Source organism: Malania oleifera, chromosome 12 (assembly GCF_029873635.1).
Source record: "Malania oleifera isolate guangnan ecotype guangnan chromosome 12, ASM2987363v1, whole genome shotgun sequence".
NCBI lineage: Eukaryota > Viridiplantae > Streptophyta > Magnoliopsida > Santalales > Ximeniaceae > Malania > Malania oleifera.
The window spans coordinates 46,327,256-46,346,514 of record NC_080428.1 but is presented as its reverse complement, the minus strand read 5'-3'; the positions used below and the strand labels follow the sequence as shown (position 1 = coordinate 46,346,514).

Here is a 19,259-nt window from a genome sequence, read left to right as displayed (position 1 = left end):
TTGAGCTTTGGACTGATAGGAAAGCAAGTTTACGACACCTGCATGTTTGGGGTTGTTAGGCAGAAATGAAACTCTATAATCCACAAGAAAAGAAAATAAGATGGATGCAAGAACAATCAAAGGTAATTTCATTGGTTATTTAGAAAAATCGAAAGGGTATATGTTTTATTGTCCTAATCATGTCACAAGAATAGTTGAAACTGGAAATGTAACGTCCTCAAAATCCTTAATATAAAATGTAACATAATAAATAGAAAGGTCAACTCGAACCCGTGGGTAATGGGGACACCTGTCAATCACAGCGAAAACCTAAGCAGCAGTAAATATAAAATCTCAATCATCCAACCATAAAACATAATACCAGAGTTTACTATATCATTAAAATACTGTATTTATATACAACATCCAAAACATCAAAATAACCCTAGGATCATACAACAAAAATCTCCTCATCCTAGATCAAAATCTTACCCTCAGAGTGAGGTAACTCAATAAGTTAAACGGCGGCCACGACCCGCCGGTCTCTTAGGGTTTCCTGAAAATCATTTAATATTTAGGGGTGAGACACTTCTCAGTAAGGGAAAATAAACTAAATACATCTGTGTGGCAACATGAACATTTAAGACAATTATATATATATAGTACATTTCATATTTCTGTAAAAATTCATCATTTCATACCAAGTAATCGTATACTTTCATATTTGCTAATAAATCATATCGTACATAAAACATTTGTTATAACTGATAATACTGAAAACATACCCAGAATGAATAGCTAGTTGATGTCATGCATTACCCCCCATGACGATTGTGTAGCTCGAAGGCGGGACCCAACAATGGCTGGCCGACCACTGCCGAGTCAAAAATGTCTGTTAGTATGATGGGCCCACCACACCCTGGTCCGAACTGCCAGGTGGACGTTCACACTCTACTGAAGGCCACATCGACTATCCATCTCCCACCCCCTCATGGGATGGTTAGCACTAATCTGATCATAGATATATGATCTATAAGCTACGGTACCGTGCTCCTGAACTGAACTAAACTAACATTCGGGTTCTGATAACATATAATACATGATAATATAGCATCTTTCATAATTTCATAAATACGGCCTCGCGCCGAATATTTCATAAATACGGCATCGTGCCGATCGTTTCATAAATACGGCCTCACGCCGAAATCATACATAAATCCAATTTCGCGCTGAAATCATACATAAATGTGGCCTCGCGCTGAAATCATTTCATACTCATATACGACCTTGTGTCAAAATCATTTCATATATGTATATCATTCTGAAAATAATCAATTTATCATGTATTTTCAACATCATAAGGTACTATATTCTTTCATAATTTCTCAAAACATACTTCATTCATATCATTATCATATCATGATATTTTTCCACATAAAATAATATTCATGCCACACATTTGCTGTATGAAACCATACATTGTATTCTAAAATCATAGTTTTTGACATCTCATACAAACATATTCATTTCAATGTATTAGCAATATTTTCCCAAATATGCAATTCCTTCGTAATATACAGACATAACATATGCTTTTCTAAAAATAAATTTACTCATAAATAATAATAATTTGCATGAAAAATAACTGTTTTAGTTTATTCTCTTACTTGACTACTGAGAAAAGCCCTATAAACTCCGGTCTCACACCTGTAGGATTTCCTAATCAATACCCTGAAAATGAAAACTCCCAGTACTAAACTTCAGCATTTTCACGTGTATATCATTTCCTATAACTACCATAAGACCAAATTTGGTTTAAAAAGCCTTACCTCAACTCAGGGATGATTTCCAACTTACTTTCACCAACGATCCGCTCTGGTAGATTTGGAGAGAACTTCCCCAAGAGCGTCGTGGTGACTTCAGATCGTCGAATCGGCGGAAATCTGGCCCGAAATTGAAGAGAGAAGAGAAAGAAACCGTAAGGAGAGAGAGAGAGTGAGATTTTTTTCTTTATTTTCACGTTTAACTCTGGAGTTCTACTATTTATAGGGTCAGATTCGTCGACGAGACGCGTCACCTCGTTAACGAGTCCTTCAATAATTTCGTCGATGAAACCCACTCCTCGTCGACGAAATTCAGACTGCTCAAAACCTCTCTCGGTATTTCCTCGTCGACGAATCCTGTCTTCCTCGACGAGGTTCTTTTATACCCTCGTCGACGAATCCCTTGTGTTCGTCGATGAGGCCGATGAGAATTTTTCTTCTTTATTTAAATTACATTATAATTATTCTGGTCGTCACATTCTCCCCTCCTTATAAAATTTCATCCTCGAAATTTACTATTCATATAATTCATGATCCCTTATTAGGCAAAATGGTCTACTTATTTTATTACTTACCCTCACTTATGGTGGAGGAATACCGTGATTATATTTCAAGTTTTGGGAGATTACATATATGAATAGAAAATTTCCCCCAAAACTAAAATACCTCTTACTACTAGAATATTACATGTACCTGCAAAAGAAAGATTACATATTTACTCACATTTCTTATTCACATATGGACTTCTTAGAATAATTGCTGGTATTTCTGTCTGATCTGTTCCTCAAGCTCCCAAGAAGCCTCTTCTACTACATGATTCCTCCATAGAACCTTTACCAGAGGAATCTTCTTATTACATAGTTCCTGTTCCTTTCTATCCAGAATCTGCACTGGTACCTCCTTATAAACTAGCGAATCACTGAGCTCTAACTCACCATAGCTGATAATACAAGAAGGATCTGTGACATATTTTCTCAACATAGATACGTGAAATACATCGTGTATCCTGGATAGTGTAGGTGGTAAAGCTAGCCTACGGGCCACCGGCCCCACTTTCTTTAAGATCTCAAACAGACCAATAAACCTAGGGCTAAGTTTACCCTTCCTACCAAACCTCATAACTTCTTTTAACGGAGCTATCTTTAAAAATACGTGATCACTCATATCGAACTCCAAATTCCTGCGGCGATTGTCGGCATAACTCTTCTGTCGGCTTTGAGCTGCATTGATTCTCTCCCTGATAAGCCAAACTTTGTCATATGCCTGCTACACCATCTATGGACCTACAACTCGCCGCTCACCCATCTCATCCCAATACAAAGGAGATCGACATCTCTTGCCGTACAGAGCCTCAAACGGTGCCATACTAATACTGGACTGGTAACTATTATTATATGCGAACTCTACCAGCGGCATGAACTGTGTCCAACTACCTCCAAAATCTAATACACATGCACGGAGCATATCTTCTAGTATTTGTATCATCCTCTCAGTATGTTCGTTTGAATGAGGATGGAATGTCGTGCTAAACGATAATTGAGACCCCAGAGCCTCCTACAAGCTCCTCCAAAATCGTGGCGTGAATCGCGAGTCTCGATCTGACACAATAGATACTAGCACCCCATGTGAACGAACTATCTCCTAAATGTAAATCTTCACTAAACGGCTAAGGGAATAACTGATCTTGATAGGGAGAAAATTGGTAGACTTAATCAACCGGTCTACTATCACCCAAATCTCATTCTGGCCATGTGATGTTGACGGCGGCCCTAAAACAAAGTCCATGGATATATGATCCCACTTCCACTCTAGGAAAAATAACGGCTGCAACTGGCTTACTGGCCTGTGGTGCTCAGCTTTTACCTGTTGGCACGTCAAGCACTGGGCTACATACTCAACAATCTCCTTCTTCATACCACTTCACCAGTAAAACTCTCGTATATCTCTGTACATTTTCGTACTATCGAGATGAACCGCATATAAGGATCTGTGAGCCTCTTCTAAAATAGTCCTCCTAATGTCAGCATTAGTAGGAACACATAATCTAGAACGGAACCGTAAAGCTTTATCATCTGAAATGCAGAATTCCTCTCCTTGTCCATCCTGCACTCTATCTATCACCTCTACTAATTCTGGGTCTTCTTTCTGAGCATCTTTAATTCTTTCCTGCATAGTAGGCTGTACCACTAGGCTGGCGATACATACTGGAGTATTACTCTCCATCAATTCAATGCCGAGTCTCTCTAGATCCATCATGATCGGGTGCTGGATCTCCATAGCTGCCAATGCTGATTCCCCAGACTTCCTGCTCAGTGCATCACCTACCACATTTGCTTTCCCTGGGTGGTAACTGATAGTATATTCAAAATCCTTGATCAAATCTAACCACCTTCTTTGTCTCATATTCAATTCCTTCTGGGTGAAGAAATACTTTAAGCTCTTGTGGTCGGAGAAAATCTCGCACTGCTCATCGTACAAATAATGTCTCCAAATTTTCAATGTGTGTACCACTGCAGCCAATTCAAGATCATGGGTAGGGTAGTTCTTTTCATATTCTTTCAACTGTTTGGATGCATATGCCACCACCTTGCCATGCTGCATCAGCACACAGCCCAGTCCCTTCAAGGATGCATCACTGTAGATAGTATACTCCTCACGCCCATATGGGATGATCAGTACTGGCGCTGTGACTAACCTTTGCTTCAGTTCATGAAAACTTTGCTCACAGTTGTCATCCTATTCAAATCTAGCATTTTTCCTAGTCAGTCGTGTCAGGGGTCCTGATAATGCTGAGAACCCATCGACAAAACGACAGTAATATCCAACTAACCCTAAGAAACTCATGATCTCCTAGACGTTCCTTGGTTTAGCCCAATTTACTACCGCCTCAATCTTATTGGGATCTACAGAAATTCTGTCTCCTGAAATAACATGCCCCAAAAACACAACTTTCTCGAGCTAGAAGTCACATTTTCTGAACTTGGCATATAACTTTTTTTCCCTGAGCATCTGCAAAACTTGCCTCAAATGTATCTCGTGCTCCCCATAGCTCCTAGAATAAACTAGTACATCGTCAATAAAAACAACCACAAACTAATCTACAAATGGATGAAAAATACTATTCATCAAATCCATAAATATCGTAGGAGCATTCGTTAGACCAAATGGCATAACCAGGAATTCGTAATGCCTATACCTGGTCCTAAAAGCTGTCTTTGATACATCTTCTGCCCTCACCTTTACTTGGCGGTAACCTGATCTGAGGTCAATTTTAGAATATACTCGTGTACCCTGGAGCTGATCAAACAAGTCATCTATATGGGTTAGAGGATACTTGTTCTTGATAGTCACTTTATTAATTTCTCTGTAGTCTATACACATCCTCATAAACTCGTCATTCTTTTTCACAAACAGCACTGGAGCTACCCAAGGAGATACACTAGGTTGTATGAAGCCTTTATCAAGCAAATCTTGCAACTGATCTTTCAATTTTGCCAATTGTGTTGGCGCCATTCGGTACTGTGCTTTAGAGATCAGCGCTGTACCTGTAAGTAGATCAATAGGAAAATTTACTTCACGATCAGGCGGCAAACTTGGTAATTCATCTGGGAACACATCCATAAATTCTTTCACCACAGGTGTATTGATAAGTTTTAATTCATTTTCTGACATTTCCTTCACAAAAGTCACAAATCCCAAACAGCCACTTTAGAGCAGTCTCCTTGCCTGAATAGTTGAGACCATCTGAGGTTAAGATTGCACTCGTGACCCTGTAAATTTGAATTCTGGTTTCCCTGGAGGTCTGAATATCACTTCCCTTGCATGATAGTCTATAATAGCAGAATTAGCTGCTAGCCAATCCATGCCAAAGATGATATCAAACTCGTGCATATCCAGCACCACCAAATCAGCAGATAGAATCTTCCCTTGAACATCAACCGGACAACCAAAAAGCACCTTACTACATCACACCGCTGACCCGGTCGGTGTAGCCATTAATAACTTGACATCTAGTGATTGTGTTTCAACTCCACACAATTTAACACACCCCAAGGAAACAAACGAGTGTGTGGCACCAGAATCAAAAAGTGCAATAACTTTAAATGAAAACATATTAACCGTACCTGTCACCACGTCGCCGGCCACCTCAACATCTCCCTGCATCAAAGCAAAAACCCTAGCTGGGGCCATATTCCTTTGATGGCTTCCACGTGGCACCTGGTAGCTTCCTCGAGTAGGTCTAGGAGCAGGAGCAGCACCAGTCTATGTCGGACACTCCCTCATTATATGTCCTAGCTCCCTGCACCTATAGCAGACACCTCGCCCGGCACGACACTCCCCCAAGTGTCTCTTTCCGTAAGATGGGCAAGCTGGAGATGGCTGCACACCCTAGAAATCACAATTCTCGATTTCCTGTCTCCGATCTCTATAATAGCCACCTCTCTTCCACGAAGCACGACTGACTCCCTGCTGGGAACCAGAAGGTGCGGATCTTTTCTTCTATCTCTGCTCCTCAGCCTTTAACCGATCACCAATTTTTGCTATAGTGGCTCGGTCAACCAGCTCAACAAAGTCCTACAACTTTAGTATTGATACCTGCTTGTATATTTCTCTCCTTAGGCCTCTTTCAAATTGTCGTATCTTCTTGACCTCATCTAGAATGATGTATGGGGCGAAGTGAGATAGCTCGATGAACCTCGCCACGTACTACTGCACTGATAACTGTCCCTGCTTCAGATTTAGGAACTCCTTAATCTTAGCCTCCTTGGACGAGGCTGGAAAATACCTGTCGAAGAATATTTCTTTAAAAAGCTCCCACGCCATCTCCACAGATACAGTCCTCTGCTGCTCTAATAATCTCATTGCCGACCACCATCTCTCGGCCTCTCCAGTCAGTTTATATATGGCAAATAGTACCCGCTGTTCCTCAGAACACTGCAGCACCGCAAATATCTTCTCGATTTCTTACACCAAGTTTTTAGCGACTGCAGAATCTGTTCCTCTTGAGAAAGCTGGAGGATTCATCTTAATAAATTTCTCGATTGAGCTACCGTGGCCTGTGGATGGACCACCCTGTTCCTTCGAACTCCTGGCAATTTATGCCATAACCTGCTGTGCCACGCTATGTAAGACGACATCTGAATCACTACCCGTAGCGCCTAAGGGTCCAGCACCCTCACTCCCACTAGCATGGGCACTATTGCCACTTGGGTCCATCTTGAAAAACAACTAACTTAACTCAGAATCCCTTCACTACATATATCCCCCAACCAATATAGTATTTATTCCCAAATTAATTCATCTCTCTTGATCTTAATTCAAGGTTCAATCTTGTAACCTAGATACCAAACCCGACAATAGTTTACCATGACTTCCCTAAAATTGTCACCCCAGGAAAATCACACAAACCACCACGGAAGTCCTGCATCTAGACTACAAAACCAAACCTCAAATCCCCTTATCCTATACTCTAGTATTATTACTGCTGCACTCTAGAGTCTACTGAACCTAGTATCCTAGGCTCTGATACCAAAATGTAACATCCTCAAAATCCTTAATATAAAATGTAACATAATAAGAAAGTCAACCCGAACCCGTGGGTAATGGGGACACCTGTCAATCATAGCGGAAACCTAAGTAGCAGTAAGTATAAAATCTCAATCATCCAACCATAAAACATAATACCAGAGTTTACTATGTCATTAAAATATTGTATTTACATACAACCTCCAAACATCAAAATAACTCTAGGATCATACAACAAAAATTTCCTAATCCTAGATCAAAATCTTACCCTCCTAGTGGGGTAACTCAATAAGTTCAACGACGGCCACTACCCACCGGTCTCTCAGGGTTTCCTGAAAATCATTTAATATTCAGGAGTGAAACATTTCTTAGTAAGGGAAAATAAACTAAATACAGCTGTGTGACAACATGAACATTTAAGGAAATTATACATATACAATACATTTCATATTTCTGTAAACATTCATCATATCGTACCGAGTAATCGTATACTTTCATATTTTCTAATAAATCATATCGTACGTAAAACATTTGTTATAATTGATAATACTAAAAACATACTCAGGATGAATAGCTAGCTGATGTCATGTATTACCCCCAATGACGGGTTGTGCAGCCCGAAGGTGGGACTTGACAATGGCTGGCCAACCATTACCGAGTCAAAAATGTCTGTAAGTACGATGGGCCTGCCACACCCTGGTTCGGACTGCTAGGTGGATGTCCACACTCTACTGAAAGCCACATCGACTATCCATCTCCCACCCCCTTGTGGGATGGTTAGCACTAATCTGATCATAGATATCTGATCTATAAGCTACGGTACCGTGCTCCTTAACTGAATTAAACTAACATTAGGGTTCTGATAAAATATAATACATGATAATATAACGTTTTTCATAATTTCATAAATACGGCCTCGCGCCGAAATCATACATAAATCCAGTTTCGCGCTGAAATCATACATAAATGTGGCCTCGCGCCGAAATCATTTCATACTCATATATGCCCTTGTGTCAAAATCATTTCATATATGTATATCATTCTGAAAATAATCAATTTATCATGTATTTTCAACATCATAAGGTACTGTATTCTTTCATAATTTCTTAAAACATACTTTATTCATATCATTATCATATCATGATATTTTTCCACGTAAAATAATATTCATGCCACACATTTGCTATATAAAACCATACATTGTATTCTAAAATCATAGTTTTTGACATCTCATACAAACATATTCATTTCAACATATTAGCAATATTTTCCCAAATGTGCAATTCCTTCATAATATACAGACATAACATATTCTTTTCTAAAAATAAATTTACTCATAAATAATAATAATTGTATGAAAAATAACTGCGTTAGTTTATTTCCTTACTTGACTATTGAGAAAAGCCTTTATAAACTCTGGTCTCACACCTATAGGATTTCCCAATCAATACCCTAAAAATGAAAATTTCCAGTACTAAACTTTAGTATTTTCACGTGCATATCATTTCCTATAACTACCGTAAGACCAAATTTGGCTTAAAAAACCTTACCTCAACTTAGGGATGATTTCCAACTTGCTTTCACCAACGATCCACTTCGGTAGATTTAGAGAGAACTTCCGTAGGAGGGTCATGGTGGCTTCAGATTGTTGAACTGGTGGAAATCCAGCCCGAAATCGAAGAGAGAAGAGAGAGAAACCGTAGGGAGAGAGAGAGTGAGATTTTTTTTCTTAATTTTCACATTTAACTCTGGATTTCTTCTATTTATAGGGCCAGATTCGTCAAGGAGACACATCGTCTGATCGATGAGTCCTTCAATAATTTCGTCGACGAAACCCACTCCTCATCGATGAAATTTAGACTGCTCAAAACCTCTCTCGGTATTTCCTCGTCGACGAATCTTGTCTTCGTCGACGAGGTTCTCTTATACCCTCATCGACGAATCCCTTGTGTTTGTCGACGAGGCCCCTAAGAATTTCCCCTCTTTATTTAAATTACATTATAATTATTCGGGTCGTCATAGGAAATGCTAGGTTCATTGAGAATGATGAAACTAGTGGGACTATAGTTCCATTAAATGTGAAAATTAAGGAAATTACAACTCCCGCTATTCAAAGTAAACCTATTATAGAAAAACCACCAAAGGTTGCATTAAAACGATCTTAAAGAGAAAAGAGATCTGTTATCTCATATGATTATGTGGTTTATCTTCAAGAGTCAGATTTTGACTTAGGAATTGAAGATGATCCAGTTTCGTTTTCACAGGTCATTAGCTGTGATAATTTTGATAAATGGATGGATGCCATGAAAGAAGAGTTAAAGTCTATGAAATAAAATGAAGTCTGGGATCTTGTAGAATTGCTAGAAGGTTGCAAGAGAGTTGGATGTATATGGGTTTTTAAAACCAAATGAGACTCTCGTGGTAACCTTGAACGTTACAAAACCAGACTTGTTGCTAAAGGCTTTACTTAGAAAAAATGGTATTGATTATAAAGAGACTTTTTCACCGATCTCTAAGAAAGATTCTTTCAGAATTATTATGGCTTTAGTAGCCCATTATGATTTAAAGTTACATCAAATGGATGTGAAAACTGCCTTTCTAAATGAGAATTTAGATGAAGATGTTTATATGGATCAACCATTGGGTTTTACAGTTGAAGGGAAAGAAAATTTGGAACGTAAACTTAAGAAGTCAATATATAAACTTAAACAAGCTTCCCGACAATGGTATCTTAAGTTTAATAATACCATTGGTTCCTTTGGATTTAAAGAAAACACTGTTGATCGGTGTATATATCTGAAGATTAGTGGGAGTATGTTTATATTCCTGATTCTGTATGTTGATGATATTTTTCTTGCAACTAATGATCTTAGTCTGTTACATGAGACTAAAGAAATTCTCTTTAGAAACTTTGAAATGAAAGATATGGGAGAGGCAAAGTATGTGATTAGAATAGAAATATTTTGAGATCAGTCCCAAGGACTGGTTGGTTTGTCTCAGAAAGGTTATATAAATAAAGTTTTAGAGAGACTTAACATGAACAAATGCTCAACTTCACCCATTCCAATTCAGAAATGAGACAAGTTCAGTCTCATACAATGCCTTAAAAATGATCTAGAATGGAGGTAAATGCAGTGTAATGACCTGAGAATTTAAAATACTTAGAAAATATAATGAATAAAATGGATTAAAGGAAAATAAGGGGAAGAAGGGAAAGAAATTAGAAGGAAAAGCAGGTCTCGTCGAAGAATGTCCTGTATTCGTCGACGAGTGTCCTTTTAAGCTTGTTCGACGAAGTCTGTTTCTCGTCGACGAAGGAATCTCGAAAGAGCATATTTGGAACTCTGAATTTCTTTGACGAAGGTCTCTTCTCATCGACGAAGTCTCTATAGCGCCTCGTTGACGAATCGACGTGTCTCGTCGACGAAGCCTGCCTATAAATTGAAATTCTTTCATTTTTCAGTGAGACAACTTGGGAACCCTCTTTCCTCTCTCTCTCTCTCTCTCTTTAGGACGGCTCCCTCACCCTTCCCTCCTCGACCGGTTTTGACCCGATTTGATGATCCAGAGCCGTTACAAGGTTTGTAGGATCATTTTTTGCAAGGTTGTAGGAGCTGATCGTTGGTTTGAGGGGTTTGGGAAACGTCCCAAAATCAGGGTAAGTGAATTATTTTGAGATTTTCTTAAGGAATGTTGTTATTTGGAGCTTAGGAAATAGTAAATAAGTAGTTTTCTTAAGATTTGAGTTAATTGAAATTTATTTTAATTAAGTTAGGATATTTGGATTCAAGGTCCAAGTGAACGCTGCAGGTATCGGCTTGGGGATCCTGCTAGAGTAGTTTAAAGTCAGGTAAGGGGGAAATTTATATATTAACTCAGGTTTTTCATGAATTAAAAATGGATAATTTGTTATTTATGTATATATGTTATATGTGGGTTTAAAATGCCAGCCATGAAATTATGTTTTCTGAGCCTAGGAATGTTTAAATAGTTATGTATATGTGAAAGTAAACGAATGGAAGTGGAAAGGAATTTTCTAAGGAATTAACTAAGTAATGAAATTTATTCTCAGTATATCAATGTTAATCATGGGTTGCCTTATTTTGTAAGAAATGTGTATGAATTCTACTGCTAAAATTGTGTGGCATGAGATTCTGTGCAAATATATGTTAGATGTATGGGCAGGTTAAGTAAGTAAAACTTATGAAGAAAATATGATATGGACAATGTTGTTTGTGTATGTTAAATGCAACCATGTAAATGTTAGACAACTGAAAGACAACCATGTTAGCAGATTCTAGTGCATTTCTATGTGGAAACTAACTCATGATGGCTAAAGACCAACCAACTGTACTACGAAGGAATGAAATGAAAATGTTATGCAATGAAATGACAATGCAATGAAAATAAATGTGAAACGTGAACGATACGAATGTGAAAGAGTCACTTAAAGTAAAACGAAATGTAAAGCCAAGTTATGAACATAAATGAAGGTGTATGAATGTATAATGACAAAAAGGAATGATGTATTATGTTATTAGAAGTATTTATGTATGTAGCACATGTTAGGATTAAGTAAGGCGAACTCTTCGCGTGAGGGCTTGCTGAGAAAGACGAGTGCACTAGTTGCTTCAGATGTGATAGTAGCTGCATAACGTACTAGTGCAGAGGGAACCTACTTGTATGGGCGAGTAGAATTTCCTATCCTTAGGGTCTTTGCAAAAAAACTATTGTTGAATGCGTGAGTATGAGATCAAGTTAACACTTGAGGGCTTACTGAGTAAGGTGAGTGCCCTGGTATGCTTTAGTTGTAACCTTAGGGTTACCTAAGTATTAGAGCAGAGGGGTGCTACTTGTATGGGCGGGTAATTACCCCTATCCTTGAGTAATCTCGTGGGTAAATTTTTGCATGTGATTGTTAGGTTCAGAAAATGGTTTTGATATTATGATAATGATTTGCAAATGTATTTAAAATGATATCTATACACCTTATGTTAGCCACACGTTGTTTTAATATATATAGTTCTTCCCTTACTGAGATGTGTCTCACCCGAATATGAATGTTTCTTTTTCAGGACATCCTCGAGATCGGGCTTGGGGAGCTCGAGGGTATTATTAGAGTTTATGTTTTATGTTATTACGTTTTTAGGTTTATTGAGAACGGGATGGTTGTGAACATACTAAATGTTTTGAAGATGTATGAATATATAGAGATTATGATGGTTGGTTTTTATGGATTTCTAGTTAGGATATAGTAAACTCTAGTATATTATGGTATGATGGAATGTTGGTATTATGGTCTATGTTGTATGGAGATTTTGTTTATGTTTTCCGCTACGTATGTATGTTAATGATTTATGATTTAACAAGATAGTATCAGGTATAATGCACCAGACCCAAGTTTAGGGGTTCGGGGCTTTACATTTTGGTATTAGAGCAATGATTTTGGGATTTTGAGAGATTAGAAAATGATTTATACCATAGTATAGGAAATAATTAGGATGAGGATACTAGATGAATAGGTTAGGTATTGAGAAGTAAGTTTGGTGTAGGGAAGTATAGGATGGTGTTTTGCGATTTAGAGGAAAAATTACGTCAACGATTTCTTGTGACTTTTCTGAAGCAGTCGACGGCCTCAGAAAATCCACGGTAAACCTTAGATGTTTTTGTTTCTGAATTGTGAGATTGGTCCTTAAATGGAGATTTAAGATTTTATTTAATGACTATGTTATTTGGAGTTTTAATATGGAAATCTTATCTCTTTTTTGTCCTTTTTTTCAGGATGGATTCTGGAGATGAGAATATAGAGGCTAAAGGAAGGGAGGATTCAGTGACCTCTAGTGAGGAGGAAATAGATACCTCTAAGGTATTGCGGGGTATCATTCATCAGGTTAAAACGGAAATGAAGAATGATCCAAAGAAACAGAACTGTCCACCTGCAGGATAGGGTTGCAGTATAAAAAAGTTTATGAGAATGAACCCTCCAGCCTTTACAGGAGGACCAGATCTAGTGGCAGCAGAGAACTGGGTAGAGGAGATAGAGGAGATTATGACTGTACTCGACTGCACGAACGAGCAGAAGGTCTGTTATGCCGCTTTCAAAATGACAGGAGAAGCGAAGCGCTGGTGGCTTTCTGCGAAGCTTCTGGAGGATCAGAGGGTCGTAAAGATAGCTTTTACCTGGGAGAGGTTCAAGGAGCTTTTCTTTGATAGGTATTTTCCTTCATCTGTCAGAGAGGAGAAGATAGAAAAGTTCACCAATCTGACCCAAGGAGACATGACAATTGCGAAGTATGAGGCTAAATTTGTAGATTGTCATGGTTCGCTCCATTTTCGGTCCCAAATGAAGCAAGGAAGGCCAGGAAATTTTAGAAAGGCTTGAAGCGTAGAGTTTACGAACTGGTGGTCGGGTTTCAGGTTCAGAGTTTTTCAAAAATAGTTGATAAGACCTTAGTGTTAAAGAAGAGTATCTAAGGTAGCACCGAGCCTTCAGAGCAGAAGAAGAGACCTCCACCATCTGGATATCAGTCTGAGGTCAGTCAGGGATTAGCGAAGAAAGAGAAAGAAGCAATGAGCTCTTTATGCCCGAAGTGTGATAAGAGGCATAGGGGCGAATGCTAGTATGGCACTCCGAATTGCTACAAGTGCGGTAAGTTAGGGCACCACAAGAAAGATTGCCAAGAACCCTTGCCTATCGTGGTTGCTCCAAATCCGGATAAGGGAAAGCAGCAGATACCACTTGGAAGAGGTGGTCCACCTCGAATGTACACACTCCTAGCTGAGGAGGATGCCATCAGAGAAGCATGTATGAGATAATTTAATTTAATGAATGATGATTAAATGACTTATGTGATTATATGCATGTTAAGTTCTTATGATGATATTTAGTAAATGAGTTTAAGTCATGTAAAAGGATGATTAGATAGTAAAACTTCGAGGATGAAATTTCTTAAGGAGGGGAGAATGTAATGACCCGGGAATTTAAAATAATTAGAAAATATAATGAATAAAATGGATTAAAGGAAAATGAGGGGAAGAAAGGAAAGAAATTAGAAGGAAAAGCAGGCCTCATCGACGAATGTCCTTTTAAGCTCGTCGACGAAGTTTGTTTCTTGTCGACAAAGGAATCCCGAGAGAGCATATTTGGAACTCTGAATTTCGTCGACGAAGGTCTCTTCTCGTCGACGAAGTCTCTACAGCCTCTCATCAACGAATCGACGTGTCTCGTCGACGAAGCCCTGCCTATAAATTAAAATTCTTTCATTTTCAGCAAGAAAACTCAGGAACTCTCTTTCCTCACTCTCTCTAGGACGACTCGCCCACCCTTCTATCCTTGATTTTGAGCCGATTCTGACCCAATTTGATGATCCGGAGCCGCTACGAGGTTCGTAGGATCATTCTCTACAAGGCTGTAGGAGCTGATCGTTGGTTTGAAGGGTTTGGGAAATGTCCCAAAATCAGGGTAAGTGAATTATTTTGAGATTTTCTTAAGGAATATTGTTATTTGAAGCTTAGGAAAAAGTAAATAAGTATTTTTATTAAGATTTGAGTTAATTGAAATTTATTTTAATTAAGTTAGGATTTTTGGATTTAGGGTCCAAGTGAACGCTGCAGATATCAGTTCGGGGATCTTGCTAGCATAGTTTGAAGTCAGGTAAGGGAGAAATTTATATATTAACTCAGGTTTTTCATGAATTAAAAATGGATAATGTGTTATTTATGTATATATGTTATATGTGGGTTTAAAATGCCAACCATGAAATTATGTTTTTTGAGCCTAGGAATGTTTATATAGTTAAGTATATGTGAAAGTAAACGAATGGAAGTGGAAAGGAATTTTCTAAGGAATTAAGTAAGTAATGAAATTTATTTTCAGTATATCAATGTTAATCATGGGTTGCCTTATTTTGTAAGAAATGTGCATGAATTCTACTGCTAAAATTGTGTGGCATGAGATTCTGTGCAAATATATGTTAGATGTATGAGATGCAGGTTAAGTACGTAAAACTTATGAATAAAATATGATATGAACAATGTTGCTCGTGTATGTTAAATGCAACCATGTAGATGTAAGACAAATGAAAGATAACCATTTTAGCAGATTCTAGTGCATTTCTATATGAAAACTAACTATAGCGGATTCTAGTGCATATCTATGTGGAAACTAACTCATGATGGCTAAAGACCAACTGTACTACGAAGGAATGAAATGAAAATGTTATGCAATGAAATGACAATGCAATGAAAAGAAATGTGAAACGTGAACGATACGAATGTGAAAGAGTCACTTAAAGTAAAACGAAATGTAAAGCCAAGTTATGAACATAAATGAAGGTGTATGAATGTATAATGACAAAAAGGAATGATGTATTATGTTATTAGAAGTATTTATGTATGTAGCACATGTTATGATTAACTAAGGCGAACTCTTGGCCTGAGAGCTTGCTGAGAAAGACAAGTGCACTAGTTGCTTCAGAAGTGATAGTAGCTGCATAACGTACTAGTGCAGAGGGAACCTACTTGTATGGGCGGGTGGAATTCCCTATCCTTAAGGCATTTTCTGGTAAACTATTGTTGAATGCGTAAGTACGAGATCAAGTTAACACTTGAGGACTTACTGAATAAGGTGAGTGCCCTGGTATGCTTTAGTTGTGACCTTAGGGTTACCTAAGTATTAGAGCAGAGGGGTGCTACTTGTATGGGCGGGTAATCACCCCTATCCTTGAGTAATCTCGTGGGTAAATTTTTGCATGTGATTGTTAGGTTCATAAAATTATTTTGATATCATGATAATGATTTGCAAATGTATTTAAAATGATATCTATATACCTAATGTTAGCTACACGCTGTTTTAATATGTATACTTCTTCCCTTACTGAGATGTGTCTCACCCGAATATGAATGTTTCTTTTTCAGGACATCCTCGAGATCGGGCTTGAGGAGCTCGTGGGTATTATTAGCGTTTTTGAGGACTATAAGAAATAGGGTATATGTTGATAATATTTTGGGAATGGAAATGTTTATGTTTTATGTTATTACGTTTTTAGGTTTATTGAGAACAGAATGGTTGTTAACATACTGAATGTTTTGGAGATGTATGAATATATGGAGATTATGATGGTTGGTTTTTATGGATTTCTAAATAAGATATAGTAAACTCTGGTATATTACGGTATTATGGTCTATGTTGTATGAAGATTTTGTTTATGTTTTCTGCTGCGTATGTATGTTAATGATTTATGATTTAATAGAACAATATCAGGTATAATGCACCAGACCCGAGTTTAGGGGTTCGGGGCGTTACATGAAGGATGTTCCTTATGCATCTATTGTTGGGAGCTTAATGTACACTCAAACGTGCACAAGGTCTAACATTAGCTTTGCAGTTGGAATGCGTAATCTAGGAAAGATTCACTAGAAGGCTGTAAAGAAAGTTCTAAGATACTTGCAAGGAACGAAAGATTACAAGCTTACGTATCGAAGGTCTGATCATCTTGAGGTGGTTGGATATTCGGATTCTGATTTTACTGGATGTGTGGATACAAGAAAGTCCACAGTTGACTATGTATACATGCTAGCCGGAGGAGCAATTTCATGGAAGAGTGCGAAGCAGTGAATAATTGCTGCATCCACTATGGAAGCTGAATTTGTAACTTGCTTTGAGCCTACAGTTTAGGCTAATTGGTTGCAGAACTTTATTTTAGGACGTGGAATAGTCGATAGTATCGTCAAGCTGCTGAAAATTTATTATGATAATTCTGCAGGTGTCTTCTTCTCTATGAAAGATAAGTATTCCAAGGGTGTTAAGCATATAGAATTGAAATACTTTACTATTAAAGAAGATGTACATAAACAAAAAGTGTCAATTGAACATATTAGAACCAATTGTACGATAGCTGATCCATTGACGAAAGGATTTCCGCCCAAAACATTTATTGGTCATGTTGAAAAGATGGACATTATTGAATCTTAATGTATGTTGTTCAATTGATATTTGAGTTCGATAATAAAAATGTTTCTGTTATTTCTGTTTTCCATTTTGTGTACATAATTGTTATGGAATAATGATAACATGATTAAATTTGGACCTAATGTATGCCTCACAACTAAAAGATCATTATGTCTAGTGGAACTTGTATTGTAGTGTATGAAAGGAACTATGTTAATAAAGATGATATGGAACCGTCATGACTCCTACAAGTTTTTTACATCTTAATGATAACTAATGTATGCGCATTATGATCAACTACGTTAAGTAATTTCACTTGAGCCAAGTCGGAGAATATAAGACATTAATTGCCTCAAATGAAATTATAATTATATTTGTTGAGATAATATGAAAGATTTTTAAATAAAATATTATTATCATAATTGTATTTATGTTTTCTGATTAATGGTCTTAGAATTATGTAAAACTATAATGACATCTCGGAATATGAGAAGTCTATAATTATGATATAATTATGATACATTATTAATCACTTGATGGAAGTCTATCTCAACCTATGATGTTTATGCTAAATATATCCATCAAATTAAGTTAAAACATAATATATATATATATATATATATATATATGTGGAGGCAATGGATCAAGGTATGTTATATCTTTATGAATAATGTTTATCATGTTTAAACTTACACCAAGATCTTCTCTACCTGGGTCCTGATAGAACTGCTGGCAATAATGTTTCTGTAGCAGCATCCAGCCCTGACTCTCTCCTACTCCTTGCTGCCACTGCCTGCCAATTCATATGGCTGTAATCCATCTCAACCTTCACATCTGCAGCACCCTCCAAGAGCTTCACCACCAAGGCCATTGAGGGCCGCCTAGTGAAATCACTCTGCAGGCACCAAGCAGCAATCCTCAGCATCTCCACAGCATCCAATATATGCAACTGCATATCTTCATTGCAGGTGTCTACCATGTCTGCCAGCTGATCTTCCTGTGCCTTTTCCATTAGCAAATTAAGCAAATGCCTGCTCTCTTCGGGCTGTGACCAGTCCAAATTTTTTCTCCCGGAGACCATCTCCATAACGACAACTCCAAAGCTGTAAACGTCCACCTTTTCCGTGATAACCGAGCTCAACCATTCCGGAGCCAGATAACCCGGAGTCCCTCTCATAATGGTCACTACATGGCTCTGCTCCCGGTCCATCAGTTTGGACATCCCAAAATCAGAAACTTTTGCATTAAAATTTGCATCCAACAAGATGTTCTGGGGCTTGATATCAAGGTGAATTATTCTGTGTCTGCATTCTTCGTGGAGATAGACCAACCCCTTTGCTATGTCGAGGATGATGTTCACTCTGGTTAGCCAATCAAGAGCAGAGTGCCCTTGATCCTTATGGAAAATCCACTTATCCAAGGACCCATTAGACATGTACTCATACACCAAAAGCCTGTGGGACTTCTCAGCGCAAAATCCAATCAGTCTCACCAATTTGACATGATGAATGCTTCCAATTGTCTTGACCTCTGCCAAGAATTCCTTCTTCCCTTCGCCTAACACATTCAGCCGCTTCACTGCAATTTTGTCTCCTGTCCACAGTTCCCTTCGAAAATGATCCAAATCTCCCTCTCGAGCTTAGTCTGAAAATTACGGTAGCTACGTTAAGTGGGTCGTAGGAGAATCTCGTCGGCATCCCGCGTAATTGATCCAAGCAATCCTCCTCATATGCCTCTCCTCTCTTTCTTTTCAACCACCGCAATGCAGAATCTACCACCAAAACGCAGCCGGCAAAACCGCCAGCACTAGATATCACAGCGATCATCCAAACGTGTTTTTTAGATGGGCGAACCGACCCCTTCCCATTTGCTACTTCGCAGGAAAAACTTGATGAACGCTGATGAATATAGGGGCACACTGGCCTGTCCAAGAGTTTTGAGTGAAAGACCGGATGAAGCTAAGAAGCAAGTCCCATATGAAA

At 38.1% G+C, this 19,259-nt stretch overlaps 1 pseudogene; it reads right to left on the bottom strand.

The window, feature by feature from the left end:
- Nucleotides 1-349: 349 nt before the first annotated feature.
- On the bottom strand, nucleotides 350-18,974 carry LOC131145096 (G-type lectin S-receptor-like serine/threonine-protein kinase SD2-5; annotated as a pseudogene).
- Nucleotides 18,975-19,259: the final 285 nt, after the last annotated feature.